Source organism: Panthera tigris, chromosome B1 (genome assembly GCF_018350195.1).
Source record: "Panthera tigris isolate Pti1 chromosome B1, P.tigris_Pti1_mat1.1, whole genome shotgun sequence".
Classification (NCBI taxonomy): domain Eukaryota; kingdom Metazoa; phylum Chordata; class Mammalia; order Carnivora; family Felidae; genus Panthera; species Panthera tigris.
This window is the reverse complement of record NC_056663.1, coordinates 3,361,540-3,383,515: the sequence shown is the minus strand read 5'-3', so window position 1 is coordinate 3,383,515 and position 21,976 is coordinate 3,361,540. Positions and strand designations below refer to the sequence as shown.

The window sequence follows — 21,976 nt, the reverse complement described above, 5'->3', positions numbered from 1 at the left end:
TCAGTGTATTTTTGAGCCACACACTCTTGATAATTGGTAAAGAGTGGTCAACAGAGCAGCTACAATCTCTGCTGGCATGGAGGTGCCACTGCAGAAGGAAGAGAGAGGGAAACCACCCAGGAACTAGGTGCAGCCACATAAAGGAGGCACGCGGCAAGCAGTTCCTTGCAGGGATGCGGGACCCATGATGGCACACTGATCTCCGTCAAAGCGCACCTTGAGAGAAAGTTGCTGTTGTCATGAGAACACTCAGAACTAACAGAACTGTCTAGCTAGTTGCTGCTACCATCCTTCCAGCTCATTTCTCTTGTTCTCTGGCCTCTCTGTACTTCCTTTCCTTCTCCCAATCACTTGAAGAGATGTTTAAAATTTGGGGAGGGTCTGTCCCCACACACATGATTGTGGGGTCCTATAGGGCAGTGGAAAGGTGTAAGGAGAACCAGGTATGTTACTCCAAGCCCCAGGTTCCAGCCTTTGCCCGTTTCCTAGCTGTGTGGTTTCAAAAAGACATAAAGTCTCTCTGTCAGTTGCCTCATTTGCAGCATAATCTGAATACTGATAATACTATGTAGACAAGCTAATGGTATTTCTCCATTTGTCAGATGAATGCACATATATGGGAATACCTCTGAGTTATTAATGTTACTGCTACAATTATAGGATCGCCTCCTAGTCTCTTCTCCATACGTGGAGTTTCTTTGCATTCCATTGCTTGGAGGACTCTGTTCTCTGATGAGAGTGATCAGTCATGTAATCAACTTACCTGAACATAGTACTGCAAGTCCAGATAAGCCCAGGGCATTTCTGGGGCATCCTAATAGCATTTCGCGTAGAGAGATACAGAGAAGATTCGTTCTCTCTTGCTCAGCAGTCTGTTGCCCCTCCTAGAGCCTTTCTCTGAGTGCATCTTGTCATGCAATCCAGAAAACAACCTTTATCCTAGACTCATTTCCTCCTCTGTCACCTCTAGTTGAGCATCTTTCCTTCGTGCCAAGACCTTCTGGATACACTCTCCCTTTTCCGTTTTCCACTAGTGACTCTTCTAGGTCAGCCACTTCTGTCAGCATGCACCATGTATTGCTGTGAGATAGCTCAGCTGTTTGTCATATTCTGTTCTCCACTGTCCTAATTTATCTTCCACAATAAATGGGAAATATCTTTTCTAAAAACTAAATATGCATAGAAATGTGCATGTAATAAAACAAATACATGATCACTGTTTTGCAAAATCAAATGACACAGATAACTAGAAAGCAAAAACCAAAGGAACTAAGTATTTCAATCCCAAAGATGAGCAGTGCTAACTATCGGTGCATACTTTTTGTAAGACTTTTATCTCTATGTTTCTAATCACAAACACATATGCAAGAACATAGTTTTCCTTTATTTCCTTCCTCCTCCTTCCTCCTTTTTCTTCTCAATGACATCTTCTAATTTTAGATATGCCAAAATTTTACAGATCATTGTTACTTTATAATGCACTGCATATATATATGTATATATGTGTGTATATATATATGTGTATATATATGTACATATATGTGTATATACACACATATGCAAATATATAATATATATCCATATATAATTCATTTATAATGGGTGCAGGATATATATATATGCATATATATTTCCATCCTAATGTAATTTGTATATGTAATTACATATATATATGTAATTTACCATTTTTAATAGGTGCAGAGTATTTAATTCTATCAGCTTCTTCCTTTAAACAGGTCTCTAGACTGCACCATTCTCTGTCATCATGAACAGTGCTTCAACAGACATATTTATGTTCGCTGTCTTGGCCGCTATTTCAGTAGGTTAAAGTCCTTGAATTAGAATTATAGTAATAATTTACACACATTTATAATTTTGATGCTTATTGTCCAAATACTTACCCTGTGCTAAAAGTGTGCTCATGGAAACTCCCACCGCATTATATAGATGTCTGCATTTCAACAACATTGAGAACAAAGGTAAAATATGACTCTGTTGTATTTCAGCATTATATCCTCAGTAATTCTCTATGGTCCATGGGAGAAAGTCCTTTTCGTAAGATCTATCTTTCACGGCAGGGCAACTGACATCACTCCACTCTCATTTTATCACTTGTTCCTGCATGCTTAGTCCCCAGCCACGCTATTAAACTCTCGGATCTTGAAAAGTATTGTACTGCTGCAGGCTCGTGCGCCTGTTCATACACCCTGAACAAAAACCAGGTACTGGGGTGAAAATGTATGTTATTGAATGACTGAAGCAATATTTATCATCAGATTCATGGCAGAAATTCTATACTTTGTTGCGAACTGATGAACTAATTAATGGGTTGACCATATTCTTTATTATCTGAACCAAAACTCTTTTAAAGGATAATGTATTAATAATAAATCTGGAAACAGTCAAAAACTGAAACTATCCAAGTAAACCAGGACCTGTGTCACCCTGTGAAGGGACAAAGGGAAAAATATCCACAAGTAGAAGAAACTCTGTGTTATTTTCCCTTCTGTAGTTGTAAAAGGATTACTTCCATACTCCCAGAACGGAAGGCAGGAGAAATGGTCAGATCTCCCAAAATACAGGAAAAATTCCCCAAACAGTAATAGCGTTGTGTGACCAATTCTTAACTTGCTCAAAGCTACACAATTAAACATGTGTCTTTTTAAAATGTTTTTTATTTGTTTATTTATTAACGGCACACAATGTAAAGGTACATCTTAGGAATTTTAAATGAAATGAAATAAGTTACTTAAATTACCTTCTGCAAGCAAGCCTGTGTCTGTCACATCTTTGAATTTACACTCTCTTGCACGGTTGAATGGCCTGTAGTGAGAACTAATAAATGATTTTTAATAAATGGCTGTAATTATGACCAAGCATTTACTGTTTTATATCACTGGGGAGGCAAAGAAGGTCGTGCCTTAATTGAAGTTTTTGTTTGTTTGTTTATTTTGAGAAAGAGAGACAGACAGAGAGGGAGAGCATGAACAGGGGAGGTGCAGAGAGAGAGATAGAGAGATCAAGAGTCCCAAGCAGGCTCTGCACTGTCAGCACAGAGCCCGTTGTGGGGCTCGAGCTTATTAACCAGGAGACCATGACCTGAGCCAAAATCAAGATTCAGATGTTTAACCGACTGAGCCACCCAGATACCCCTTTGTAAAAATGTATTTATATATATATATATATATATATATATATATATATATATAACTATTTGCAGGCCAACAGTGCTACAAATCTACATATTATTTGTGTCCTTAACGGCTGCATATTTTGTACAAATATGCTTCCAGATAAAGTATTATTTTCATCAGAACATCTATAGCATATAACACAAAAGGTGCATTTGACACTATTAAGCTCAGTTGTGGTTAATATTTTGCAAGCAGTTGGCTTCCCCATATTGTGTTACATTGCACTTGCTGGTCTGTATTTTTGCCAATTACCCAGTGGTTCCTAACGAGGCGCAGACTTAAAAAGAGAATATTCCAGAGGTCTGGATACTGTGTTCTGCTTGCCTTCACAATCCTCTAAGTGATGATTTGATGTGTGTATTTGAAAGACCGTGTTAATGACCTGGTAATTGTTTTTGCTGGTTTGCACTGAAGTGTGAAGTGTGTTGATAACTGTCCCCTGGCATTGGAGGGGGAGCAGGGAGCCACACTGATTCTTACCCTGTGGCCGTCTCTCCACGGTCAGACGCTGAACAGCTGTCCATAGAACTGAATAAATCTGTGAGGCGGAAGAGCGATGTGGCATCGCACCTTCCTTTTAAAGGTGCTTATGGTGGAGAAACACAATGATTACTATTTTCGTAATAGGTGGCAGCTGGCCCCCACATGGCTTCACTGAAGTCAGTGAAGTCATTTTGAACTTATTTGCAGTAGGAATTTTTTGTTGTTGAAAAAAAGGCTTATATTTCATATGACACGTTTTTTCAGATGACTGAACCAATGAGATTATCTCACAGGATCGCTTCTAAATTCAACACCGTGAATGAAACTGTTCTTAATGAATTATTTCATGTTTATAAAACCCACTTAGGACATTTGGGATTCTGAAGAGTTCCAGTGTCTGGTGTCATCGGGTATGGTGAGAAGTCTTATGTAAAGAGGGCAAATATGGAATAATATAGGGTTTTTTTAAGTGTTTTTTTTTTTATTTTTGAGGGAGAGAGAGAGGGAGAGAGAGAGCAAGCAAGCAGAGGAGGGGCATAGGATTTGAAACGAGCTCTTTGCTGACAGCAGAAGCCCTGATGTGGGGCTCGAACTCATGAACCATGAGATCATGACCTGAGCCAAAATCAAGAGCAGGATGCTTAACTGACCTAGCCACCCACACACCCCTAGAAGCAGTTTTAATACCACATTTGACTGATTTGCAGAGCCCTATATAGATACATGATCAAAATACTCAACCATATACATTTCATCTAGAAATGTATGACACCAAAGATACGCATCTTGCTATACACACACACACACACACACACACGTATATAAGCAATGTATATAAATAATTAAATGAATGAAAAAGAAGGGAAAATTAAAATTATGATTGGCACATAATTGAAATAAAAAACCCTGACATTTGAATGAAAAGTCCTCAAAAGTTACAAACAGAGAGGGAGGGAGGCAAACCATAAGAGACTCTTAAAAACTGAGACTAAATTGAGGGTGGATGGGGGGTGGGAGGGAGGGGAAAGTGGGTGATGGGCAGTGAGGAGAGCACCTGTTGGGATGAGCACTGGGTGTCGTATGGAGACCAATTTGACAATAAGTTATATTAAAAAAAAAATTAAAAAGTCCTCAGGAGCAAGCATATATACACACACGTAAATATTTTAAATTTATATGTAAAATGAGTGTCTCTTGATGCAGGGTTCAGGAAACTGAGTGATGGTTATGTAAAATCTTCAGCGAAGCAAGATTTTACTAAGTTCTTTCAGATACGGAATTTTCACAGTGGAGCTCACGTATCAGCTGAAATCATTGGGCACCCACGCTTTGCCTCTGCCCTCCGGCCCTGCCCGAGCTCAGCCTGCCTCTGCATACCTTCCTTGGAGATGTGCCCTTGGGACTAGTTGGCTGAATCCTCAGGGATAACTTCCAGGCTGTGGTCTTCACTGATCACACCCGATGTCTTGAGAATGAAGTGAAAACCTCCACGTGGCTCGGCACTGAGAAATTTACCAACTTCTCTCACTTGATTCTAGATCCCCAAACGCACATCCCAGCCCAGTTAAGCAGCACTGCTCCCTAACGCGCCCCTATTTTCCTCCTCCTGTGCAGACACATTTCTCCGCATTCTGCTGGGCCTTGTCCGGGCTTGGCTCACATTTCTCGATGCTTGTTGTGGCTTGTTCTTGGGCCCTGCAGCCCGATCCTGTCCACAGCTCTACGCAGGGCCTCCCTCAGCACTGCCTGCCTGCAGACCACTCTTCCTCAGCATCCGCCATGCCTCATGGCTCTTGTCATCACACCGAGGCACTCAGGGTCCTTCCCCCAGTGGCACTTCCTGCCATTGATTCGTCTACCACTTGTTAGGAAAACACCGGCAGGGCAGAGTATTTTCTGCTCAAGGTATCACAGTAGTTGGTCGGTGTCCTGCTTTTTTCAGCTTACTCATGTAGGACTTTCAGTTTTCCTAGCCCTGGTTCTCTTGACATATGGTTCTGATGACTTCTGCTCCTCGTTAGATTTGTTTTCTGTCAATATTTTCCATCTGTGGATGTTCTGAAGCATTTGGTATTCCAGTTAACATAACCAGGCTAAGATAACAACCCTCACCAACTCAACGAAACCTAGATGCTACCATCTGTTGGCCATTTCTACTGACTGGTCAGTTAGTCCTTTGGCCACCATGTTGAGGTGACTATGGGAGTCTTGCTCCAGGATCTCATCATGGCGGCAACTGTGGGTCTGTCCAGTCCTGCCTATTTTTGATTCTGAGTCCTTCCCTTCTTTTGGACCTCTCTTCACCCCAATATTGGGTTACTGTAGCAGCAAGCTCCCTGCCCCCCCCCAGCTCTGGCCCTCCTCCAGATCCGAGGCTGGTTTCCTCCAGTCGCCATCTTCCTCAGACCCAACTATGTTTATAGCACACACTTGCCAATGTGCCGTGGGCGTGACTGTATCCGATTCACACTTCATATTAAACTAGTCAGAAGGTTTCACGGTGTTTCCTCCCACTTTCAATATGTACCTATGTCCTCCTGACTCCTCCTCCTCCTTCTCCGCTTCTTCCTCCTTCTCCTCCTTCTTTTGCAAAATGTAAAACTTAAGCAGCTTTATTTTAGAATGCAATTGCCGGAGGTTGTCATGGCAGAATTGTCCTGAAAGAAGGAATTTATCATAACAATGACATTCAGTAATCATAAAGTCAACAGATTAAGATTATATGTCTAATATTTATTCAAAGTTATAGTATGGGCTTCTGCAGATTTCCCCTAAGTTTTATTGAGGTATATTTGACAAATACAAAATGGTATAGATTTAAGGTATAAAACATGATGTTTCAATATATGTAAACATTGTGAAGTGACTACCAGAATCAAGCCAAGTGACCTATTCATCACCTCACATAGTTACCTTTCCTTTTAAATTAGGGTAATTGAGTTACCTTAATTGTGAGAACAGTTGAAATCCATTCTTTTGGCAAATTTCAAGTGTGTAATACAGTATGGTTACTAGTCACAGCGCTATACGTTACATCTCCAGAATTAGTCATCTTGCATCATGAAAGTTTGTACCCTTTGAATAATATTGCCCTGTTTCCCCCACCCCACATCCCTTTCTTCTCTTCAAGCTTTTCCTTTCATTGTTTTCACACAATAAAATATTATCCTCATTTCTGCCTCAAGTTGCTACTCTCATAAAGAATACTTCTTGTCTATCCTCTTTTTATATTTTGTCTATTCTGTGGAAAGCATTGACCTAGATGTGAATGAGATACAGTAGTAACGAATTTATAATATAACCCTTAAGAGCACATACATACACATACTGTTATTCTAAATTATTAATGTATGTTTCAGTTCTCTTTGGAAAATAAAACACAGAGAAAGTAAATGTCATCAAAATTCTATGATTTAATATATGAACAAATTAAGTTCTACTCTCTGTGCACTACATAGGAATCTGCTTTTCTGTCACTGTATAAATATGGATATTTGTATATGCACGTATCGGTATATGTATTTATGTGTGTGTATATATACGTACATATGATGGAATGTATACACACATATATAAAGTAAAGACAAATATTGTTATAAGCAATTCTTTGCTTATTTTTTACTCAATAAAACATGAACATCTCTTTCGATCTATTTGTTTATGTGTCTACTCACTCACTTTAATATTTTCAGTGTCCGTTAAGTATGACTATACTAAAACTTGTTCAGCCATTCCAAGGTAATAGATATTTTGGTTGTTTCCAAAATGTTGTTCTCATAAGCAGTGCTGCAGTGGCCATCACTGTTACTGTCATGGGTCCAGTAAAGTCCCGCTGTAATTGTTGACTACTTGAAACCTGTACAGTCTCGCCTTCCCCATTAAGTTCTTCTTGCCTCGGTTGCCATGGATATCCTACCTCTAGAGTGTTGTCAGTTTTGAGGCATCTAGTCTTCTGACAAATTCTCATAATAGTAAAGAAGCTAAGGCACTAAGCAGATATAAGATTAGATTGTGGATCAGCCACCTGTGTCACATACTTTGTTTTATAAATTGGCTTATCCGAAGAGGCAATTAATGACCTCCAAATTATTATAGAAATCCCTTAAAGGGGGTGCCTGGGCAGCTCAGTCGGTTAAGTGTCTGACATCACCTCAGGTCATGATCTCCGGGATCGTGAGTTCGAGCCCTGCATCAAGCTCTGTGCTGACAGTGTGGAGCCTTCTTGGGATTCTCTCTCTCCCTCTCTCTGCCTCCTGCCTGTCTCTATCTCTCAAAAATAAATAAATAAACATAAAAAAAGTCCCTGAGGGTATCTGGGCAGCTCAGTTGGGCATCTGACTCTTCAACTCAGGTCTTGATCTCGGGCCGTGATCTGATTTCAGCTCAGGTCGTGATCTCACTTTGTGAATTTGAGCCCGACATCCCGCTCTGTGCCAACAGTGTGGAGCCTGCTTGGAATTCTCTCTATCCCTTTCTCTCTGCCCCTCCCCTACTCCTGCTATCTCTCTCTCACAAAATAAATAAACATTAATTTTTTTTAATCCCTGAAAAGAAAGTGGCTAGTGTATTCATACTTTAGCAAATTTGTGATGGTGGTCCTTCTATAAATCTGAAATACTGTCATGTTAGTGCAGACCCTATTTAAGTATGTTCTCATGTATCCATAAATTAATTTTATTGTATTTATCCCAACCTTACATTATCTGACAAAAGGCATTCAGAGTGGGTTTTTTTTTTTTTCCTTTCCATAATTAATTGGTTGGTTGGTTGGCTGGATGGTCAGTTGGTTGGCTTGCTGATTGGTTTTAGGAGTCATGTATATCTATTACTTAAGTACATTCAGTTCTCCAGTGTCACACTTTAAAATCTCCTCACATGATGGACAGTAAAATGGCGTGTCTATAATATGGGGTAAACTACTCCTGGAATAGTAACCCTCTTCTAGGTTGTCTTCAACACATAATACATTTTCTACCTCCATGAATTTCAAGAAATAAGCATCATTCATTTCCATTTAAAGTAAGTAACTTTCCATAATTGTATCAATTTCAAAGAAAACTGACATTTAAAAATTAATGAAAATAGTTCTGTTCTTCCATACCGATGTTCAAGGTGGAGTTACTTTATATGCGCATTGAATTGACCTAGAGTAAAACACAGTTTACGTGGACCTCCTGACCCTACAGCGGGCACACGTGGGCTCTGTGAGTGGAGCATGTCAGTGCAGACATTCCTGCGTCAGAACAGGCCTGTACAACGCACGTCAGATTTGAATCCTCTGAACTTAAGAAAATGTCTTCTGCATCAGGATCCACATGTCTCCCCGCTTCCGTTTGTCTGATTCAGGCTAACCCAGTTCTGACGATGTTTGCAGTCTACTTAGGACGATTTAATTTTCTGATGTCTAAAGGAAGGTTAGCACAGTTCAGAAGGACCTTTACAAGTGCCTAAAAATGCTCTTTCTAAAAAGACATTTTTGAGAACCCTTTAATTTGGCATATACTACTTATTTCAAAGTGTAATGGAGATTTAAGATTCCTGTATTTAAAATACATAAAAACTCAAAGTCTGTGTGCTGATCTGATTTTTAAGGAGAACGTTTACACCATATAGGTGGTATAAACCATCAGTTTTCAAGCTTTGTATCAAGACATTTTTCAACTTTCCAGTAATTCTCTGTCCTTCCTTCCAAATCATAGTGCTGTTTCCCTGTGGATAGCCCTGCTCTCTGTCACAGAACCACACCTCTGTGTCTCAGAGGGGGGAAGGATTCCACTGTGACTGTAAAACTGCTTTTGCACGATTGCTGTAATGGCCTCGCCATTCTGTCCAGTACTTCAGAACATGAGTCCACAAAATCCCCTTCCTTGTAGTCAAGGCTCTGTCATGGAACATCTTTCCCATTCTAGACCTGGGGTGTCAATGCCCCTGCAGGATTGGGGAAATCTGTCCTCGGGTCCAACAATGACTGGCCTCACTTTCCAGTGTCTAAAACCACGTCTGGAATTTGGAAAGCGGGATGTCCTGAGGTGCCTGTGTCACAGTGGGAGATGATGCTTACAACCACAGAGAGCATCAGATCCAGGCTGGCCCCAGGCTTGAGCCCAGAGGGGATGGAATGCCCTACAGTGAATAATTCTTGCCATCAGTCACGTCTGTATGGCACAGAATAACAAAGCACACTGTGGTTGAGTATCAGACCTCAGCTATGAATAGCAAAGACCATTATTTAAAAAAAAAATACCTTTTTATACCTCTATTTAAAAAATCTGAAAAGATGGGATGCCTGGGTGGCTAAGTCAGGTTGAGCATCTAACTCTTGATTTTGAATCAGGTCACGATCCCCGGGTCATGGGATCAGGCCCCACGTAGGGCTCTGCACGGAGTGCAGATTCTCCCTGCTTGAGATTCTCTCTCTCCCTCCCACTGCCTCTCTCTCCCACTTGTGCACTCTCTCCCTGTCTGTTAAAAAAAAATCTGGAAAGGAATTTACCAATTCTGAAGTTATGAGTAGGGAAGTAAAGGGTGCTAACCAAGCCTGGTTGTGATGGAAGTCACATATCCAGTAAAATCTATTTTGTTCTCCTAGGTTCCCAGAAGACAGATAAGTTTGTTTCATCCACTGCCTCCTGGATCACTTACCCACTGTGTCTACCCAAAGGCTTAAAGCCAATGAATTTTCAGGCTCATGAATTTTAAAATGTATTTTGGCATAAAAAGTGTATTCATCTGTTGGAATTTCCAAATATCTTAAAGATGGGAGTGGGTGGGAGATACTACAATACAGAAAAGAAAGTGCCAGAAGATATCAGCTAATATTGCTGGAGAAATCAGCCGATTTTAGAAACAGAAAGGCATTTCATCCACTGTTGTGCTGAATCCTTAAACACTCCGTGTCACAGGCTCTGTTATTAGAGTTTTTGCCTTAAAGGTAAGAAAACTGAGTCATGAAGAGGTAAAGTGTACCTCTTTCACCACTATCCAGTGCTGCCTCAGCTCTGGAGGCGGAGGGAGACTGGTGCTTATGGTAGGTACAGGCTCGTCCTGACAGGTGGCTGGCGCGTCCTGAGAACAGGTGTTATTGTGTTCACGTTGAGCTGTGAGCGGGGATGTGCTGAGAGGGCCAGTGGTGCGACGCTGTTCCAACCAAGGAAGCAGACGTCTCCACCACGTACACACGAGCTGCGTGTGCCCTCTTTGTGTGTCTGCTCATCACGTAGTTACAACATCCATGGAGTATCCGCGTGTCATCTGTCTAGGGCCTAGGAACACAGTGGTGCCCAGACCAGGTGCCGATAGGTGCCACGAAAAGCAAACAAACCAGTCAATGAACGGATAAAATTTAACAAAGGGATAGAGGCTGATGAGGTCAAGGTCATGGACTGGGGGTGTGATGTGTGCCTGAGACTGTGTGCAGGGCGGTCGCCTGAGCTGAGCCCTGGAAGATGTGAGGATGGGGGAGGGGAGGTCAGTGTAGGCAGTGCCAATTTCCTGTGGTAGGAGTGAGTTGGACGAAATGAGAAGCACCAGAAAGGCAGTGGGGTTGGAACAAGTGGGTGAGGGCAGAAGTGGCAGGCGCTCAGATTTTGGATACATTCCTGAGGAAGAGGCTTCGGAAGACTTGCTGATGATTGAGTATGGGAAGAAAAGATCCAGAAGGTTAATACACAGCTCCAAGGCTTAGGAATTGGGCAGCTGGAGGGATGGCCATACTGTGGCCCCTTGTTTCTACACCGGATACCTTTATTCCTTTTTCCTTTTCTTCCTTTACCTGGCCTTTTACCTAGAACTCTTCCCAATCAAAAATAAGGGAAATTATAGTAAAATCTAAGAACGGGGAGCATTTAAGGGGCACCTGTGTTGCTCAGTCGGTTAAGCATCCAACTTCAGCTCAGGTCATGATCTTGCAGTTCGTGAGTTCGAGCCCCGCATCGGCCTCTGTGCTGATAGCTCGGAGCCTGGAGCCTGCTTCCAATTCTGTGTCTCCCCCTCTCTCTGCTCCTCCCCTGCTCATGCTCTGTCTCTCTCTGTCTCAAAAATAAATAAAACATTAAAAAAATTAAAAAAAAAAGTTTTTTAACATTTTGTATTTATATTTGAGAGACAGAGACAGAGCACGAGACGGTGGGGAGAGAGGCGCAAAGAGAGAGAGGGAGACATAGAATCTGAACCACGCTCCAGGCTCTGAGCTGTCAGCACACAGCCCAATGCAGGATTTGAACCCACAAGCTGTGAAATCATGACCTGAGCTGAGGTTGGACAATTAACCAACTGAGCCACCCAGGAGCCCCACTTTTTTTTTTCTTTTATTACTATCATAAATGTTAAACACGTACAAGAAAAACATCATACATTTCTGTTAAATAATTGTTTTACGACAAAACAATTTATTTCTTTCATAAAGGTAGGCTCAGTGGCTTTGACTTACAGGTAGCAAATATATGTAAGTTAAATTACATTTTTCTCAAAGTCAAGCTTATTAGTGTGAAGTAGTAAAGTTACTGTGTAAATAGTAAATGAGTAAGAATAGAAATAGAACCTACAGTTTTACACAGGATTGGAACGTATTTTCTTGTTGCATGATATGGCCAGGCACAAATACAGGCACAATGATAGAAAAATAGTGCACACAAGTGTTGATCTCTTGCCCTCTTATAAATCTGTGCACATACAAGAAGTGGGGTTTTTATAACTACAAACGTAAAACCAAGTGTATCTCTTTTATGTGAAAATTGCTTTTTTGCTTCACAATTTTTTGCTTCTCAGTGTAAATCTGACCTAAGCACACAAGACTTTCATTTTTTTTTTTTTTTTTTTTACTGAATGGTGACTTTCTGTCTTCATTCCTGATGCTTGAAAACAAGACGCTCGCTCATACATGTAAGAAATTCACCTTGCAGCCAAGGGGTTCCCGTTTTCTTAGATATGGCAGAATGTTCCTCTTCCTCAGACTCCAGGGGCTTGGGCGGGGGTGATGACACCAGATCACAGTTCACATTCCTGTTCTTCCCTCAAAGTCCAGCTCTCCAGCTGAACAGAAGATTTGGAGAGAGAGTTCCTCACCCAGCTCTCCACTTCTGTGAAGAGAGGGGAAATACTAGTTGGTCCCATTCTGTGGTTTTTCCAGAAGGTTTGAAAACGACAGGCTACCGGTATTTGATGTCCTTCCCTGTTCTAGACCCAGTCATCACTGGAAACGTTTTAGGATTTTCTTTTGCAACATGGTTTCTCCAATGTTCCGATTTCCTTTTAAATTCAGTAGTATGATTGTATCAAGCCAAATAATTTTCTCCACGGGGCTAAGGAAGCCACTTCAGCAGGTTCACTTGATGAGAAAGGACTGCTAATGCTCATATCTTCCACTTTTTCATTGTCAGTAACATTCTTTGTCTCAGTGTCCAGTCTTGAAACATTCTGAAACTTGTCTTTATCTTACCCGGCTAAGTATTTCTTACAGCATTGCTCAAAAGCTCTTCAGCAGGTACCCCACTGCAAAGCAAACAATGTGTGGTGAAGACATCAGGGTTTTTTTTGTTTGTTTTTGTTTGTTTCTTTCAGCAGTAGAGGCAGAACTTTCCATGAGGTCAACAATCTATGGGAATGGTCTGTACAGATGCTGACACGAGTTTCTCCAAGATCTCGTTTCCAGACAAGAGAACAAATCATTAAATGCATCTTGGTCTTTGCTTATTTAAAGCAGAAAAAAATTCTTAAATTTCACCACGAGTTTTGTTAGTGGATCTTTTGACTATCGCCTTGATAGAGGAGCTGCTTCGTAGGGATCTTTCTCGGTATCAGGGACATGTTATCAACGTGTTGACTTTTGGAGCAGTGCAGAGTAGAAAGTATTTCAGCTCCTTGTATCCTATTTTAGAATTCTCACTGTATAGTCACTGTAGTTTTTCATGCCGCATTACTAAGGTTTCACCAACTGTTTGACTTTGCCTTTTCTGGTCAATAAATTCTGCTGCTAAATGACTTACTTCCTGAGCCTCTCCACCAGTGTGACTTTTTGTTCCTCAGCGAAAGCTTTACTCTATTTGAGATTCCAGTAGCCTTTAAAATAATCGGCGCAATTACCCATTGAGTGGCTTTGATTTGAAGTGAAGCGTCCTCAATTTTGCTGAAGTCAGTACTGCGTTTGTAAGGTGTTTTCCAGTAGCAATGCGCAGTGAATGGGACCACTTACATTCCCCACGTAAAACCCACGACAGACGGCTTTCGTTGTCAAGGCAGAGTTCCTTTGTGTTTCATGTGGCATTAGCTCAGTGAAACGATTCAAAAGATTCTAATGCTGTATCATTAACCTTACCAGAATTGTCAATAGACCTAGAATACTCCTCTTCTACTTCATACGTCATCTTTAGAAATTGCCACTTGGGTCCATCAGATACGTGCACATGACAGAAGTGGCAATAAAATATGAAACAACAGGGGGGCACACATAATTAAATGAGCGGATAGTGAAAATATAGAAACTTCATCCACCTGTCAATCCCCACAGTCCGCACTTGACAATATATACAGTAACATCAGTGTGTGATGAGTCCAGTTGGGTAGTGGTGTGTAAAAACCCCTCTTTACAATGAAATTCTTGTCTCAATATTTTATCGCAAAGTGAAGCTTCTTTCCTTTATGAGACATTCAGCAACACGCTAAGGGAAGTTTGGGGAGATAATTCCGAGGAAAGGGAACACCATCAATGTGGCTCTGCATTCATCGGCCGGCTCCCAGCCTCATGTCGGGAATCAGCAGTGCATTCACCCCATGAGGACACTCTCTGCCCTAGTTTGGGGAACCTTCCACTACAGAATCAGCAGCGCATCCCTCAGTCAGTGTCCATCATCCTGAGCATCGGCACCGTGCGGCGGGTCAAGTTGAAAACACCAGTCTCACGCAAAACCGCCTCCTCTGATGCCAGTTAAGGAAACTCAGGCATTGAATGGTTCCAAGCAGGAGATATTGGTCGTTCAGATGAGTTAAGTGAGAGTCAAAGGAGGTATGGATTTGAGAGCTATTCCGGGGGTGATGCTACTAGGATACCGCAGTGGGAGTTAGGACTTTGTTTAGACGGTTCTGTGAGTGAGTGTGTAGAAAGATGAGAAGCAGACGCTCTGAAGAGTGTGCGGCAGGACGCGCACTAGGTTTCTCCTGGCCTCCCCTGCCCATCGTCCTTGGGCACAGGGCTACCATGTCAGCAGGCACGAAACAGAGCTCCTGTGCCCTTGCCTGCAATCGGACTTTCTAGCCGCCGATTCCAGGATTCCACTGGTCTTTTGTTTCTGAATCTACTGGGTTCCTCATCAAGAAATCAATGGCATAAATGTGGGAGTTTGGGGGAAGTATTGACGTGCTTGCTGGAGCTGAAGCTTCTTGGGGCTTTTCTGATTTGAGCGAGGGGATATGTTTTCCAAGAGAAGCAAGGGCACGTTACAGGAAGCCCGGAAGGGAATACTGTATGGTTCTGGCGTGCACCAGGAAGTCATGTGTGAAGTCCAATGCCTGTGAGGACGAGTCCAGAGACCCAGCCACAGTGGAGGAAACAATTAATTCCAGCTTCCTAGGGGGCAGTTTATAGTCACATATTGAATTGAAAACCACTAAAATCTGACAATGTATATATTATCTTCAGAAAACAAAATTATCAAATGAGAAAAACAAATTGATCCAAATGTATAAGACCTCTAGTTTTCCTTTCTAGTAGGGTACTTTTCTGGTTTTGGTATGAGGATAATGCTGGCCTCAAATAATGAGTTTAAGAGTCTTCTCTCCTTGTTTGTTTGTTTGTGGTTTTTTTTTTTTTTGGAAGATTTTGAGAAAGATTAATGTTAATTCTTCTTTAGATGTTTGGTAAAATTCGCTAGTGAAGCCATATGGTCCTGGTCTTTTCTTTGTTGGGAGGTTTTGACTTACTGATTCAGTCTCCTTATTAATAGCAGTCTGTTAAGATTTTCCATTTCTTCCTGATTCAGTCTTATAAACTGTAGGATTCTAAGAATTTTTCTGTTTCTTCTAGGTTGCCCAGTTTGCTAATGTATAATTGTCCATATTAGACTTTTATGATCCTTTCTATCTATTGTGGTATCAGGTGTAATTTCTCCTCTATCATTTATAATTTTGTTCATTTCAGTTCTTTTCCTTTTTTTCCCTTGGTCAGTCTAGCTAAGGGTGTGTCAATTTAGTTTATCTCTTCAAAGAACCAACTCTTCGTTTGGTTAGTCTTTTCTAATCTTTTCCTGTTCTCTATTTCATTTATTTGTGCGCTAATCTTTATCATTTCCTTTCTGTGTTAATTTGGGCTGAGTTTGTTCTCATGGGGGTTTCCTTATACGTAACTCCCCTCCTTTCTCTTGCTGACTTTTGACAATGTAATAAAAATGTGTCTCAGGGCAGCCCAACACAGGATCAACCTATTTGGGGTCCTTTGAGTCTAGGGGATCTGGATGTTCATTTGTCTCCTCTGGTTCAGGAAGCTTTGGGCCATTATTGTTCTAAATATACTTGGTGGCTCATTCTCTTTCTCTTCTCCTGGAATTTCCATGTGAATATTCTTCCTTTTTACTGTGTCCCATAATTCCCATAGGCTTTCCTCACTCTTTCTCATTCTTTTTAAATTTTTGTGTCCTCTTTTTTTTTTAATGTTAATTGATTTATTTTGAGAGACAGAGAGCAGGGGAGGGGCAGCGAGAGAATCCCAAGAAGGTCTGTGCTGTCAGCACAGAGCCTGACACAGGGCTAGAACTTACAAACCATGAGATCATGACCTGAGCTGTAATTAAGAGTCAGATGCTAACCAGCTGAGCCACTCAGGTGCCCCTCTTTTCTCCCTCTGATTGGGTAATTTCCAATGTCTTATCCTCCAAATTGCCAGTAGTTTCTTCCATATGTTGTCAACTCTACTTCTGAAACTTTTGAATTCTTTAGTTCAATTATTGTTCATTTCAACTCTAGTTTTTGTGTGTTTTTAAAAATTTTTTTAATGTTTATTTATTTTGGAGAGAGAGACAGGGTGTGAGCAGAGGAGGGGCAGAGAGAGAGGGAGACAGAATCCGAAGCAGGCTCCAGGCTCTGAGCTGTCAGCACAGAGCCCGATGTGGGGCTTGAATCCAAGAACATTGAGATCATGATCCAAGCTGAAGTGAGGCGCTTAACTGACTGAGCCACCCAGGAGACCCTGTTTTGTTTTGTTTTGTTTTGTTTTGTTTTGTTTTGATGATTGCTACTTTCTTTTGGTTTCTCATCAAGCTTCTTGTTTTGCTCATGCAGAAAATATGGAACATTTCATCAATGTGTGTGTCATCCTTGCTCAAGAGCCATGCTAGTCTTGTCTTTATTGTTCCAGTTTTAGTATGTGTGCTGCTAGCCAAACACAAAGCTTGATGTGAAACTGTATGTGCCCCCTCAGTGCCTTTGCTGATGCCACTCAGCGCCCCTCCCCCTTGAATATGGCACATCGCGGGCTCGGCTCTTTTTCCTGTTGACACTCGCTCCATCCTGTAGCTTGAAATACTGTAGTCTATAGGTTGCCCTCTTCCAAAGATTTCTCTAGACAGATTCCCGCTCTACATGCATCCAGTTGTCTACTCAGCTTCTGCATTTACATGTCCAATAGGCATTTCAAACATAGCTCGTCCAGAACAGACCTAGATTTTCTCTCCAAAACCTGTTCCTGCCATCCTCTTCTCGGACACTGGCCGTTTCTCTCTGTCAGTCACGTAGGTTACAAAATAAACTCCATAGTGATTTCCAACTCTGTCTCTCATGCCCCGCCTCTCTCCGCAAACACCTACAAATACTCTACGCCCCAGAGCCGGTATCCAGCCCTCCCCCACTTCCGTTAATCACACAGAGGTCTCGGCAGCCATTGCGTCTCACCTAGATTTTCGCAACTCTCTCCTGACTGATCCCCTTATTTCTGCTTTTGCCCCTGTTCAGCTTTTGCCCCTCAACATAGTAACCAAAGTGATTCTTTTAAAAGTTGCTGTGTATCACTCCTACGCTTAAAGCTCTCTGGCGACCTGTCGCCTGTCTCTGTAGAAAATCAGAAGTCCTAATGATGTTCTTCAAGGCTCCGCATAAGCCTCCCCCCATGGCCCCTCGGTCCCGTGTCCTGCTCCAGCCCCACACTGCCCCAGCTCATCAGCGTCCTCGTGGTTTCTCAAACACATCGAGCACTCTGTGTCTCAGGGCTTCCGTCTTCTCCTTCCGACACGATCGCCTCTCGGATATGTGCAGACTGATGTGCCACGTGCTATAGATCTCTGTGCGGCCTGGGAGCAAACCCCTCCCTGCCTTCCACCTCCGTCTCCCTGCTCGCTGCTTCTCCCTGGCCCCTTGGGACATGCAAATAGCCAATGATGCGTCTGTTGCCTCTGACACCGCCCTAGAGGGCAAGTAAGGGCAGAGGCCACGTCTGTTCATTCACCACTGTATTGGCAATCCTAGAACTTTACTTGGAAAATGGCAAATGATCAAAAGTATTGTGGAATGATGACATAATGGAATTCGTACCTTCGGAGCTGTGGGGGGAAAATAATGCCAAGGGGCTCGAGCGAATGATGTATTTTACATAATGTCTTCCAGGCCCATCCATGCTGTCGCCAATGGCAGGATTTGCTTCTGTTTTAAGGCTGAATAATATTTCATTGCATGGATAGACTCTTTTCTTTTCTCATTCATCTGTGTACCTTCGGGTTGCTTCCATATCTTGGCTACTGTGAATGATGCACGGCCCTGCTTCCATGAGGCATCTAAAATAGCTGAAGGTTTAGAAGTAGACATTAGGGTGGTGATTATCACAGGCTGGGGGAGGACCGCGTGGACAGTTCTTGTTTAATGGGCGTAAAATCACAGCTCTCTAAGACGAGTGTGTTTCAGAGATCTGCTGTACAACATCGTTCCTAGAGTTAACAATAAGACGTTGGGCAATTAAAAATTTATTGAGAGGATAGATCTCATGTTAACTGTTTTTCCTACAAGAAAGAGGGGGCACAAGGATCCTTCTGGAGGTGAAGGAAATGTTTACTACCTTCCTTGTGGTGATGGTGGCATGAGTGTATGCATGTGACTAAGCTCATTAAACTGCATGCATTAAGTATGTGTGGGTTTTGTGGGCCAGTTATATCTCAATAAAGCCGAAGAAAGAAGAAAACATAATGCTGAAGAACTTAGCACAGTACGTGACAAATATTAGTTGATTAATAAATGCTAAGTATAGATGTTAAGGTCAGAACCCTTAGGGTTCAAGTGTTTCATCATAACATAACTCGAAAGGAATTTCCATAGGAAACAAGAGACTGGTTGATTTTCTTTGTATTTTTAAAAATACTTATTTATTTTGAGAGAGAGAGAGCACAAGAGCATGAGCAGGGGAAGGGGCACAGAGGGGGGAGCCAGAGAATCCCATGCAAGCTCCGTGCTGTCAGCGAGGAGCCCTTTGTGGGCCTTGAACACATGAACCATGAGATTGTGACTTGAGCCGAAATCAGAGAATCAGACGCTTAAGCTAACTGACCCCCGCCGGCGCCCCTCTGGTTAATTTTCTTAAAAGGATGTGGGGCAAAGTAAGATAAATACAATGTGTTCACAAATGCCAAAGTAGACGATTAGGAAGAAATTTCAACTTTAAAAATGGTGTTAGGCTGTATCTAAAAATAAAGCCTTTTGTTTTTAAGGACATTCAGTGGACGCACAGATGTGGTGCAAAAGCTCTGGGTATTTGTAACAGAAACTGTTAGCACTGAATTTAATTAACTCCCTCTGCTGTGTTGCCAGATGAGAAGTTTGCTTTGTGCGTAAGGTAAATCAGGAGGCGTTGGTTAAAATTCAGAGTTTAATAAGCCGGAGGCATGGGGAGAAGGCGTTTTTATCCAAGACTAAGCCGTCATTGTGTGTAACACCACTCCGCTTAATTTCCACGCGTGAAAACTCTGTGGCAGACAAGCTTACGAACAACTCACACCAGAGAAACGTGCACTTCGAAGAGCATACCGTGCTCACCACAGTGCGGCCCTGTGTGGTTTGTTTCAGATGCGTACGTAAGAAGGATTTCAAAGATTGTTTCTCAGTCTGGAAACGAGGTGCCCATCTGTGCCTGATGTGATTGTGGCTGATTTAAAGGAGATCGTTTTCTAACTCTGGTTCAGGAACATTATCCACCGGAATCTCAAGGTGGCTCAGCACACTTGAGTTTTCCGTCGTTTTCCACAGGTGTTTTCTCCTTTTCCCTTTGTAATAAAGAGGCGGCCAGAGACTCTTAGCTTTGGGTGTTCTGTATCTTTAATTTTATGTCACAGCCCCACACTTGGTTCCACAGGCATGTGACGGGACCGCCCGACAGTGAGGTAGTGACGGGAGCAGTTTTGAAGGTTTGGGGCGAGGGCGAGCTGCTTGGGTGCGTTGCATAACCCGAGAGCCTCACTTTCGCTGCCAGGCACAAGGCGAGCGTCTCTGCAGGTGTCCGTGCGTCACCTTCCTCTCTGCTCTGCACCAATTCAGGCCCTGGAAATAGAGATCTGCGCACACACACAGATAGCCGCTGTCACCAAAGCTTCTAATCCAGTGGATGAAGACATAAGCCTGAACACAAATAACATATGATGAAACCCGGGACGGGTGGAGCGAGGCCTGCAGGGAAGAAGCCATGCCCTTTCATCCGTGGTAGCCCTGGTGGTCTTCTGAGAGAGGGAGGAAGGACTAGTGATGGACCGGAGGTGGCCTGGGGGGAGGAAGGACTAGTGATGGACCGGAGGTGGCCTGGGGGGAGGAAGGACTAGTGATGGACCAGAGGTGGCCTGGGGGGAGGAAGGACTAGTGATGGACCGGAGGTGGCCTGGGGGGAGGAAGGACTAGTGATGGACCGGAGGTGGCCTGGGGGGAGGAAGGACTAGTGATGGACCGGAGGTGGCCTGGGGGGAGGAAGGACTAGTGATGGACCGGAGGTGGCCTGGGGGGAGGAAGGACTAGTGATGGACCGGAGGTGGCCTGGGGGGAGGAAGGACTAGTGATGGACCAGAGGTGGCCTGGGGGGAGGAAGGACTAGTGATGGACCACAGGTGGCCTGGGGGGGATCCCTGCAGGCGGAGCCCTCAGCAAGTGCCAAAGCCCTGAACCTGAGGAGGTGGGCACGTTGTGGGGAGAGAAACATGGTTATCTATGGGTTTGGGGTGACTGGTGGGGGTAGGATTTGTCTGAGAAGCCGCTCACTGAGGGCGGAAGGGGTAACTGCCTCTCAGGCTCTATGAATATGTTTGGACTTCATCCTCATTGCAAGGAGAGCAGCTTCTGGAAGGTGTGCACTTTGGTTTGGAAGCTGAAGAAGGTTTTTGTGACTGCTGTGTGTAGAACCATTTGTGGGTGAGGCAGGAATGGAAGCCGTCGTGGCATTCCGGGGGCGACAAGCAGGTCCCCGTGCAGGTGGGGTGGCGTGCTGGCTCCGTGGATGGCGTGGACGGAGGGCTTGCAGGGCCGTTGAGGAAGTGGCTGGTGTGATGGGAGAGCAGTACAGGACTGCAGGCTTTGATGGGTAGTGAGAGGGGATGAGGCCGGGCTGCCCACACTAGTGGAGCTGGGTCCCTTTGCTGGGTGACGGAGACAGAGGCAGAGTGAGTGCCTGTGCCCCCCAGCTGAGCTGTCACGTTCGGTTCCAGTTGGCGGTTGCCACGTGCGAATGGCGCATCGGCTCTGCCCCGCCCATCTCCTGATTTTCCAAGGGCAGTTGTAAATCTGGGATTTCACATGCAATCCTCATTTTCAAGTCTTGTTCCAGAAACCGAAACATTCTGCTCTTTTAACCACGCAGGTAGCACTGAGCCATATGGCCACCGGTTTTGCATCCTAAGCATAAAAATCGCTTATCACAGAGTCTCATGAACTTTTCTGTAACGAGAATATGATAAATGTCAGACTACATCATTACCCTTCCTAAATAAACAGCTTTAATGGAACAAATGCTCATTATTCTATATTCAAGAAAAATAAAGGGAACATCGCTGTTGAAATATGGGAGACAGGGATGTTGAATTAATTAAAAAGTGTTTATTGAATCTATAATATCTAACCGAGTGTGTGCCAAGTGCTAATGGACGGGATGTCTTCGGTTGTTTAAGTGTTCCTGATTTCTTGCCCTAGAATTTCCAGCTCCCACCGAGTAGTTAAAAGTGTTTTGACTCTTGATAATGTGTGAGGTGATACCTGCTTCGGGCACACATAGCGTGTTGTAAATCAGCCTGGAATCTGCGTGAAATAAAAGATGCTCCGAAAATGTCATGAGAGGAAATGCAGCGCCCATGATTTCATCC

At 43.1% G+C, this 21,976-nt stretch overlaps 1 protein-coding gene and 1 non-coding gene across 2 annotated transcripts in view; one reads left to right on the top strand and one right to left on the bottom strand.

The window, feature by feature from the left end:
• CSMD1 (CUB and Sushi multiple domains 1) overlaps positions 1–21,976 on the top strand; it is a 669,247-nt gene that overhangs the window by 130,238 nt on the left and 517,033 nt on the right. The gene's annotated exons all lie outside the window — the stretch shown is intronic.
• LOC122238208 lies at positions 16,943–17,048 on the bottom strand. The gene has a single exon (XR_006217169.1). It is a non-coding gene; the product is annotated as a U6 spliceosomal RNA (small nuclear RNA).